This window comes from Enhydra lutris, unplaced genomic scaffold (assembly GCF_002288905.1).
Source record: "Enhydra lutris kenyoni isolate GAN:26980312 unplaced genomic scaffold, ASM228890v2 scaffoldscaffold116, whole genome shotgun sequence".
Lineage (NCBI taxonomy): Eukaryota > Metazoa > Chordata > Mammalia > Carnivora > Mustelidae > Enhydra > Enhydra lutris.
The window spans coordinates 769,254-780,970 of record NW_019154200.1 but is presented as its reverse complement, the minus strand read 5'-3'; positions in this window follow the sequence as shown (position 1 = coordinate 780,970).

The following is an 11,717-nucleotide window of genomic DNA, read 5'->3' as shown; positions in this document are numbered from 1 at the left end:
AACCCATACCCTCAGGGATCCTGACATACCTCACAGGTGATGAGTTCCTTTGCTCCCTGGAGTAGCCTGAGTGCAAAGGATGCAGGCCCCTTCCAGGGCTCATTCTGTTTTCTTCATCACTTCCCCAGTTCAAATCAAAAGGGACTCACTGGCTCAGGTTTCAGAGCCCAGGATGGGCCACCAAGTAAGCATCCCTGCCCGCCCCCGGCCAGGGAGGGGTAAATGTTGTCTGGAAGCACAATAAGTCCCTCCCTAAGCTACGACCTACACTCCTTCTCCATGTGTCCTCCTCACAAAGGTCACTGAGCCCTGTTAGAGCCCTGCCCTGTGCTTTACTACAAAAAAATATTTTCTAGTATCAGAATGTGGTTCACAGAAGAGAAAAACATGAACACCTACAAAGAATTCTTTCACTATTTCAGGAGATTTGTTTCCCATTGTTTAATTAAAACAGGAAATAAAAATGCACAGATAGCCCCTTCCACCAGCAGGTATGACTCACTCTGTGACTTAGAGGAGAGCAGGAAATACAAGAGGAAGAGATGTTCTGATGACCTGTCATTTCATCATCTAGGTTTTGAAACTTCACACACAAAGAAAGAAGCCCAAACCAATGTCTTGGCCTGGCAATGTGGAGAAGTCTGAACTGGAGGGACAGGGACAGACGAAGAGCTCATGTGTGTTGGCGAGGTCGGTGGCATAGAAGAAGGGGCCCTGCCAGCTCTCCACCCGGGCCTCACCTGTCCTCAGCCAGGAACCTACTCACAGCCCTGACCTGTCACAACTGTCACGCGGGAGACACACAGCCACCCCTAGAGCCAGCTCTGCCCACACCCTCCTGCAGAATGCACCCCCACTCTCCTCTGGGACCCCTGTCAGCTCTACCCAGGTCTGGAACTCCCCTGTCTGTCGCAAAGCTCCAGGATTCCCCCCTCTTGTCAAAATTACAATGGCCCAAGACTTTCACAAGTGTGTCTCAACTCACCTTCCTACCTAGGCAAACTGTAAGTCACATATCGATGGAACATGAACATACTCTGAGATCTGAGTCTCTCATTGTAGACTTCTGAGGACTCCTTGTGCAATCAAATACCATAGCCTAACACAGGGGTTATAAAGCTATTATTTACAGAATAATACAACCCAAATCACCTCAGTGTTAGTTGCTCTTCATTAGCCCGAAAGTTCCTGTGTAAAAAGCCTTTCCATAGATATTACCTTCCAGCAATTTCATGAGGAGAAACAAACTCTGTGGGTTAACCTGACTCACCCAGCGTCAGGCAAGCAGTTCCAGAATTCACCCCAGGGTGAAGTCTGTCAAGCTCCTTGAGGCCACCAGCGGGCCCCTATCCAGGAGAATTCCCAAAGACTCTCCTTTTGACTCCACCACCAAAGAAACTACAGAGAAAATATGGTACATCAAAATATCTAGATGATACATTTAGTCAAACTAGAAAGTCAAGCTTTAAATGGTAAAAGCATACTTTGAATAATTTTGAATTTTCCCTCTACCTTAATTGGAACTCATGATAAAAACACTAATCAGTTATGAAACATCACCTTTGACAAATCACAAGACATCATCCATGTCTCTATCTGGCCACAAAAAGCCACCTAACTCTAGGTGTTGGCCTAGGACCATACCCCAGGTCCAAGTGAATAAACGCTGTTAGAGTAAGGATCAAATTATATGTTAAAAACACACAAAGAGTAAATCTCATCTTCCTTCTCTGATACCAGCGATTTCCTAGGAAACAGAGGTTCATTACGTTTTGTAAGCAGTAAGTGAACAGAGAAAATGGTATGCCCTGCAATGTTCTACCTGCACGGACACTAAATAACTCTTGCAGCAAAGCAAGAACGCTGACAGCTACTTCAGTTTTACTTCTGGCTCAACTAGAGAAAAGATAAAAGCCCAGGAGGTGTTGGTTAAAAAGAAGTCTTACCTCCAGTCCTGACACCTAAGTGACACTGCGCCCAATGTACCTGCTGCTTTCTCAGAACACTGACGTCCTGTGACAAGCTGCACGACGGACTCAGACGCTGTTGTTCCAAATGTTGGGTCTTGTGGAGCCCAATCAGAGAAGTGTTGTCAGGTGGGGATGAGAAGGCCCCTCTGACCTAAGGCTGGCACACCTGCTTCTGTTCCTGGGAGAAGGGAAAATACATAGTTGTTTGTTTTCTTCTTTCTTTTCTTTTCTTTCTTTCATTTATTTTTTTCTTTTTTGGAAACACATACTTGTTTCTTAAGTAGTAATTATCAACATTCTAAAGTAGACCAAGACTTGGGGCACCTGGGTGGCTCAGTAGGTTAAGCCTCTGCCTTCGGCTCAGGTCATGATCTCAGGGTTCTGGGATCGAGCCCCGAGTCAGGCTCTCTGTGCAGCGGGGAGCCTGCTTCCCTATCTCTCTCTCTCTCTCTCTCTGCCTGCCTCTCTGCCTGCTTGTGATCCCTCTCTGTCAAATAAATTAATAAAATCTTTTTTAAAAATCTATAAAGTAGACCAAGACTTTGTCTTTTTTGGAAAAGAGAAATTATCCTTCCAAAGGAACACCTCAACTCACCTGTTCCTCATGCAACTTGAGTGGGGTCTGGTTTCCTCCAGCTTTCAGGCCCCAACCTGGAGGACACTCCTGCAGGATCCTGACAGCCCATTACCACCATCCCCTGGGACACGGGGCACAATGTTAAAACTGGGGTATGGCTCTGGGGCTGTTACCACCACACATGTGGTAACAGGATCCAGCAGGATCCTGACAGTCCATTACCACCATCCCCAGGGAACATGGGGGACAATACTAAAGCTGGAGAATACCTCTGGGCTAGTTAGAGCCACACCTGTGCCTGGGGGGACAGGAACCTGAAGGACCCTCCGCACAACCCTGACAGCCCATTACCACCAACCCCGTGGACAGGGCGCAAAGTGTTGAAGCTGCAGAGCTGTTCTGGGACTTGTTAGCGCCACACCTCTGGGGGTGGGGAACAGGGAACACCTTGCTGAACTCGGGGTGCTGCTCAAGGTCCATTATCTGCACTGTGCCAGAGGACGGGAGGCACCCCACTGAAGCTGGGGACTGTGGGCTGTCTTTACATGCACTCTTCCTGGGGAACAGAGGAAACCCTGAAATGTCTGCAACCCACCCCACATAAGCTTGGGTGAGCGGGCGCCCTGGTGTCCAGGGGTCTGGAGAGAGCCAATTGATGGACATCGGGCAGAAGAGACTTTCAAGGGAAAAAGAAAACCCATCTGAGTCCCCACAATGAACTCGCTTCAGGCGCCCTTCGAGGCCCCTATCCCCGGGACCCCTACACCAGTGCACAGCCCCCACTCACCGAAGGAGAACAGCCGCCCAGGATCTCTCCCAGCTCCCCTGTACCTGCTTCGCCTCTGCAAGCTGAGCCAGCTCTGGGTCTGCCCACAGAGGACATAGCTCCACCCCCACGTGCTCATCAGTCGGGGAGGGTAGTGTCCTGAGCTCATTGGATGCCGTGCCTGCCTGTACCAGGCAACCCGCCCTTATATCGGCACCTCCCGGCTTTTGCCCCTACACTCCCGGAGGCAACGCCGCTTTGCCGGAACACCTAGCTCTGGCAGCCATGGGCGGGTCGTGGACAGGGCCACCCCTCTCGCAGACAGCTGGTCCCTTTTGGAGAACCCTCTGGCTGCAGACCACCCTCAGAACCCTGCCCCTTCCGTTCCTGCACCAGCCCTGCCTACGGAGCTGTTCCCGACTCCTGGCAAGGTCTGCTGCTCTCAGACCTTCCCAGGCTTGGGCTTTAGGAAATGCAATGGATGGGGCACCTGGGTGGCTCTGTCATTAAGCGTCTGCCTTCAGCTCAGGTCATGATCCCAGGGTACTCTGATCAAGCCCCGCACCTGGCTCCCGGCTCAGCAGGAGGCCTGCTTCTCCCACTCCCACTCCCCCTGCTTGTGTTCCCTCTCAGTGTGTCTCTGTCAAATAATAAATAGAATCTTAGAAAGAAAAAAAAAAGGGAAATGCAATGGTTTCCCACATTTCCAAGGCAATTTTAAGACCCAAAAAGTAATGCTCTAAGCAGGAGGAGATTCACCTTCTGGTCTCACCTGTGGAGCGGATAGTGCTTCTCAGACCTTCGGAGCATCCTTCTAGGATGAGCCCATTTGCGCTGGAATATATATTCATATGCTTGGTTCTGCAGGGAAGCTCCAGGATGAACAAGAACAAGCTCTTCTGTGCTGTTGGAGTGGTGAACCAGGAACATTGATTTTTCACTTAAAAAGAAAACATATTGTTATTGTCAACGCTAAAGGAACAAACCCCTTCAAACATTTTGGAGAGAAAAAAAGAGAGTTTTATTCAAACCCAAGTCAAGACAGCTGCTTGGGAGACACAATCTTCACAAGGGAGGGAGTGCTCATGGGGAGGAACATTTGGGGCAGGTTTCTATATTCATTCTGTTTTGTTTTACATACATAGTGACACATCATCATGACAAAGAACATTCCAGAAAGTTACAGACTTTTTCTTATGTTTTCAGTACATGCAAGTCAGTATGACTTAAATCTTATGGGAGCAGGAGAGGTCCTTTCATTTTTCTTATCTTTATGTTTGCAATAGCATTTCTTTGGCTCTCTTTTTCTTCCTGAAGGAGATGTACAACATGTGCTTGGGACAGAAATAGGGCCCATGCTCTGAGGTTTTGCCCAGTCATTTTGAGCTTGGTAAAATGTTAAAGGATAGCTTCCCTGGGAGCCCAGGATCCAGGCCCAGGGATGGTAAAAGACAAAAATCTCCATTACCATTCTAATCAAAAGAGAGGAAATTGAAACAAAAGTACCTTTAACAATCCTACTAAGGAATCAAAATGATGCCTACAGAAGGCTACCTGTTCCATGGTCAACACAGGTAATAGAGGTGTTCACAGAAGCTGGGCTCCTCCCTTTCTCCTGCCCAAATCTCTGAAGCACACAAATAATTTAAAGTCAGAATTTTAGAACCTCCCAACAACTTAGAGATGTCTGGCACCATTGGCTTGGACTACAGAATAAAACAGAGTAGCTCATTGTCACAACACTAATCAAAACATGAAGTCCCCTTAAAGCTTGGATACACTGTCTTAGTTCTTTCCCTGAAGATTTCGACTATGTAAGTCATAGTCATACCATATAAACACTACAATGGTTGGGAAGTAAGCAATTGTGGGTAAGGGAATAGTTTAGTGAAGTTTATAAGCATTGTCTCGCTTTGTAGAAGAGGCTAAGCTGAGTGTTTTTAAATAATATTTCAGACCTATCTTGCAGCACCCTCTGAACATACCAGAACATGAATCATTTTTTTTTAAAAATAGTTCTTTTGGTAACTTTAATATCAGAAAAATATTATAACGTCTCTATTCCTAGGGATCTTTGCGTACCTTACTCAGAGGTCCTCCACGCTTAATGATCATGGTGGGGAGAGGTAAAAAGGCCAGCTGAATTCATTCCAGTTGACCACACAACAAGAAAATCCTGAGACTTGAGATGTCTCCAGATCCAGAAGACCAGAGACAAGAGGGAAATAGTACCATGTATGGAATAACAAGGGATTTGGAGTCAGTTTGGGGATCCCACTTAGGTTTCTGACACTCAAATCCTCTGTGACTCAAATCATCTCTGAGCCCCTGTCTAGCCATCTAGAAAATGTGACTAATAATATCTACACCATAGTTTGGAAGTTTAAGAGGGAGAATTCCAGAAAGAGCCAGTGTGATGGCTCTTAAGAGCAGGTGCTCAGGAAGCCATGATTACAATTGGGGTCTATTTCTTTTCCAGAAGAAAGAACACATGTTGAATCCATGCTTCTTTTTTTTTTTTTTTTTCAAAGATTCTATCTATTTACCCGACAGGCAGAGATCACAAGTAGTCAGAGAGGCAGGCAGAGAGAGAGGGAGGAGGAAGCAGGCTCCCCGCTGAGCAGAGAGCCCGACGCGGGGCTCGATCCCAGGACTCTGAGACCACGACCCGAGCCGAAGGCAGAGGCTTTAACCCACTGAGCCACCCAGGTGCCCTGAATCCATGCTTCTAAGAGATGACTCACAAGATGATTTTCAAGCCTTAGGGAAGGTCAAGAACCTGTTATTGTGTCATATTTCACTTAGAGAACATGCTGTTGGACTGGTGAGGACAATACACTAGCACCGTCATCACTAGGAGTGGGGAGCTTCCCATTTCCATGCAGCCATGTTGTTCCCATTAGCTCAGGGCTACTGAAAAGGGCAGCTGTGGGGGGACCATAGGCCAAGGCTGCCAGGTGTGGCTGGGGCAGGCAGAACTCTGACTTAAGGCTCAACCGGGTCTAGCTAATTACACTGCTCTTCACAGATAGAACGCCACTGTCTGCAAGCTCTGATGTAGGAAGGATTGAAAATTTCCGTTGTGATTCCCTCTCTGGCCCTTAGGATATGTAGCAAAGTCACATTTAATTTTTAAACATTGAGGGACTTCCCAATTTTCTTTTCATTATGACTATGATTCAATTCTCCTGTGGTCTAAGAATATAATCTAGTTAATTTCAGGCTTTAAAATGTGTACACTTGCTTCATGGCCCAACATTTCATCTACTTGGGTAAATATTCTAGGACCACTTGAAAATAATGTATTCTGTACTTAACGTGTAATGTTCCATATATATCAATTAGGTCACATTTGTTACCAATGTTTCATCTGCTTTTTCTATCAGATATTGAGAAAGGTATGTTCAAATCTTCAAATGCTATTCTAGTCAACATCACATTGGAAAATCTACCAAGTGTTAGAAGACAAGAGAAACAAAAAGAATAAGAATTCAGGGGATAATTGTGACCATTCACAAGTCATATGAGGGTGTACATAGAAAATATAAAATCATCTATAAATACACTATTAGAATTAAAAATGGAAAACTTGCAAACCTTAGAACCAAGAAACCAATCCGGAAAGCAGCCCAGGGGAAGAGATTTCTTATGGATGGAGGGAGGAGTATCAGAATAATGTCAGACCTGTCCACAGAGACCTGGAAAGCCAGAAAGGGCTGGCAAGACATATTCAGGATACTAAATGAGAAGAACATGCATCCAAGGATACAATATCCAGCAAGGCTGTCATTCAAAGAAATAATACCTATTCTTGTGAAGCTGTTTCAAAAAATAGAAACAGAAGGAAAATTTCCAAACTCGTTCTATGGGGTCAGCATTACCTTGATCCCATAACCAGGAAAAGACCCCATCAAAAAGGAGAATTACAGAGCAGTATCACTGATGAACATGGGTGCCAAAATACTCGACAAGATCCTAGCCAATAGGACCCATCAGTACATGAAAAGGATTATCCATCACGACCAGCTGAAATTTATTCCTGGGATGCAAGTGTGTAGTTCAACATTGGCAAATCAATCAACATGATAGAGCACATTAATAAAATAAAAGACAAGAACCATAGGATCCTCTCAATGGATGCAGAAAAAGCATTTGACAAAATACAGCACCCTTTTCTCATTAAAACTCTTTGGGGAGTAGGGATAGAGGAGACATTCCTCAATTTCATAAAAACCATCTATGAAAAGCCAACGGCGAATACCATTCTCAATGGGGAAAAGCTGAGGGCTTTTCCCTTAACAGCAGAAACACAACAGGAGCGAACACTCTCACCACTAATTTTCAACATAGTACTAGAAGTCCTAGGCTCAGAAATCAGACTACAAAAAGAAATAAGAGGCATTCAAATTGGCAAAGAACTCAAACTCTCTTCCCAGATGACATGATACTTTATGTGGAAAATCCAAAATACTCCACTCCCAAATTACAAGAACTCAAGCCAATTTGCATTTCTGTAGATCCTCTGGAGCTAGAATACCCCCAGGGCCCCTGGGAGGTCTTGGATCAGGTCTAGCACACACCCTGATGCTACCCTGGTGGAACCTGTGACAAGCCTCCTGGTCCCTTCCTCCACGAGACACCCGCTACGCCTTGACAACTCCAGCCTGCTTCTTGGAACTCCCATTCCCCTCTCTGACCCCATCATTCACTTTTCCCATCACTGTCATCACAGAGAGTATGTTGAACTACTTACCATTCTGTCATTTAAATGTCTTTTGTCATGTTTGCTGGGAAATGATACCTTGCGTCATCTACCCTGATGTAGAATCCCTTGTTAAACATTGCGTGACTTCACTGTGAACCCCGAGTGCCCTCACAGTGTCATGAGGCTAGTGTACTGGGCAAGGTCCTCACTGAGCCGGCTCAGCTGTGGCAGTGAAGGCCTGAACCAGGCACTGCTATTTGTGTGCAAGTAAGGCAGCACAGCCAAAACCTTGCTTTGGGTTCAGAATTGCTCATGGCCCCTCTGCCACAACAGATGGCATGGGGGCACAGCCTGAAGACACTGGCTAGCCCAGTGTTGTCCTGGGGAAACTCCATGGGACAGACATTGTGTCCAGTGGGGGAACTCCATAGAAGCGGGGACGGTGGGAGTCAGAAGTCCTGAGATAGAAACCTTCTTGGAGACTGTCCAGAACTTCCTAAGAATTCATTCCATAGTCTTGAATGAATGAATTCATCTAAAAACATTTCCTCATTTTAGAAAGGATGAGCCTCAAGCTCTGATGAAGGGATTCTCCTACATCCTATTGGCAATCAGCGAAAGAGCCAGACTGTGATGGGAGGCGGCCTCCAGCATGATCCCCCAGAGTGGCTTTAGCTACAACCGCAATTACCCATTGACCTTTCCTGGACTCCCAGGCTCTCCTGGGACTCTTCACAGGGCATATTCTGGGAACCAAGGTCATGTCAGGGCCACCGGTTATAACAAGACTCTGGGATGTCAATGGTGTCCCAAGCCATAGGCCCTCTCAGAGTTTGTCTGCAAAGACACAGTTGGTGGGAAATGCACATGCTGACAGAGGGTAGAGGAAGATGGAAAAAGCTAGGCTTCTCCATCGTGACTGCACATGTGGCCTCGGCCAGGCCCGTGCCGGGGCCACAGAGGGCCCAGGAAGCCAGGTGCCCCATAACATTGCTGAGGGCTCAATCAGACTTGTCCTGAAGCCCACACTTGCTAGATCCTGGGCTAACTCAGGAGAACCCTAAATGTGCTCATGGTCTTGGCCTGAACAAGATGACCACCTGTGTGGTATAGAACCCACAAGATATACCCACTGGGTAAAGGGGACTGACTCAGACAGACAATACCTACATGGATTTGAACCACAGACAAATGTGTTGTGGGAAGCTCGAGGCCTGCAGGGAAATACGGGGGTGGGTGGGTGGGGGAGGGAATTCCTGAGGCCTTCATTGTTGGCCAATCTCACTATCATCTTTTTTCCTTTCAAGTGGTGGGGCTGGTGTCAGCCAGGATAGATCCCAGTGTCTTCCCACTCTTCCACTGGAAAAGAAGAGCCCTCTCCCCCATCATCCATCATGTTGCTGATCTGGGGTGTGGGAAACAACCACCCTTTGGCCAAATGGGACCTCCCCCGGTATTCTCGCAGTCAAGTGTGTCTGGAACAGTGGGTATAGACGGTCTGTGGCTGATTTCAAGCCACAGTGCAAGAGTGGAGTCATTGTCAGAGATACCACGTGGACTGCCACACCTAACAGAAAATCTTTACAGAAGACATTACAGAAAAGTCTGTGCCAATCCCTGGTCTCAAAGATCCTAGGATCATGTCCCTTCTTTGAGTAGAACGTAGCGCCTCCTGGGTCAAATCTAATTTCCTCACCCCCAGAGGCAAGGACTTCCATCCTTTCTGCCAGAACACCATCTCCATCCTCCTCTATGGACACTTTGAACGGCATGTCTACAGGTCTGCCACCCAATGGGAATTCACTGTCATTTGCATGGTAGTGATGCTCAGAAATGGAGGAGTCAGTGTGAACTTGTGAAGGTGAGCATGTGTTTCTTCTTTGGTAACCACAGTGTACAAGGAGGGTACAATACAGCAGCATGCTTTCTGACCCACAGGAACGTCACGCAATGTGGTTGCATAGTGATCTCAGAAGGAAGCCACCTTCGTAGAACAAATGTCATCTGGGAGGACTCCCAAACCCCTTGTCCTGGACACTATGTTCCTGGACCAAGGCTGGGGGCACACAGAGGGACAGAGACTCCGCCTGCCCATCAGGGTTTTGAAGGGTGCCTGCTATTTCAGGACAAAAGATCTCAAAACCATTCATCCACCTGTCATCCAACCAGGGATCTGTGAGAGAGATCTACTCCAAGCAGAAAGATCAGCCTGAGAGACAACAAATGACAGCCTTGTGTGACAAATACCATAACAGGAGACACTCAGGAGGACTGGGGACATGCAGGGTTGGACAGACCTGGGGGTACGGGGACAGGGAATGCTCCAGGAGGGTGATCACAGCTGTGTCACTATTTGGGATGCCCGGGAGGACTGGGGGTGTGCATGGTCGACCAGACCGGGGGATAGGGGGACTAGGGATGCTCCAGGAGGATGTCACAGCTGTGCCATTGGGTGGCCACATGTGTCAGTGTGACCAGGCATTGGCCAGACCAGAAATGATAGTGCGGGCGAGGGGCAGTGTCCCTAAACTGTCTTCTGCAAGGCAAAATTTCGGTAATGAGATTTCTTTCAGTGCGATGTCATGTCGCATGCATCCGTGAGTCCCTGCGGCTGATTGTGTAGAACACCAAGCACATAGTGGGCCATTGCTTTCAAACCTGAGGTGCCGGGGATGGAGCACACTTGATCTTTCTTTTGGCTGCTTTCAGAGCAGGATGACTTTTCCCACCCTCCTTTCTGACCCCAGGACAGGGAACAAAGGAACACAGATCTACACTTGGAAATGTCAACACAAATCTGCAAACCCAAGTTCTCCCAGGAGCTAAAGGTTCAGGACAGAAAGGTTCAGTGAGAGAAAGGGGAGGCTGACAGCAAGGAACCAAAGGAACACGTCATGTGCATGGGAGCTGGCCCGCCTCTCTACATGTCCGAAGCAAGCCATGCCTGACAGGAGGGAGTCCCACCTGCACCTGGCCTGTCTGTTTACTGCCCTTGAGCAGAGCAGAGGATGGGCTGAGCTGCATGTGGCTGTCGGGGTGAGGTGTCCAGCTGGCCACAGATGCTACCTGCCAAGGACCTATAGGACCAGTTCCTGGTCCTCAGCTAAGACGAAACAATAATTATGTTTAGCAACCTATTTTCAGGGACAGGTCAGGTGCTCAGTGCTTTGGTGACTATATCCTCTCCTGTTGTATTTTTTAAAAACACCTTAGGCAGGTAAGATTGGCATACAAAAAGCTGTCCCTAGGGACAAGTCAATGTATGTAACTTGACCCTGACCCTAACCCTCATATCTAGTTAAAGATACTCGATGTAGAATACTGCTCGTAAATTAGAGGATGGTTTTTAGGAGCTAAGGACTTCAGGGACCAACCTTCTTCAGTCTTACAATTCTCCCTTGAATCCTGTAAATCAGAACCCATTCAGCCACGTGCTATCTGGAGAGTGGCCACATGGGGGCAGTGGTGAGTAAACAGTGCCCCAAACCCCACTGCAAAGCATGTTCTTCCTTCCCCTGGTCAAACCTTGTTCATTCAATGTTTGCAGATCATGGCAGAGATGATGAAAAGTGTGACTTTGTTGAATTTTTAAAAACGAAACTAATTCTTTCAACCTGTTAAGAATAGAAGATGTCTTCTAAAATCTCGACCTGGTCCTGGGAAACAGACATCTCTCCTCCCTGCACCAGCCACCTGTGA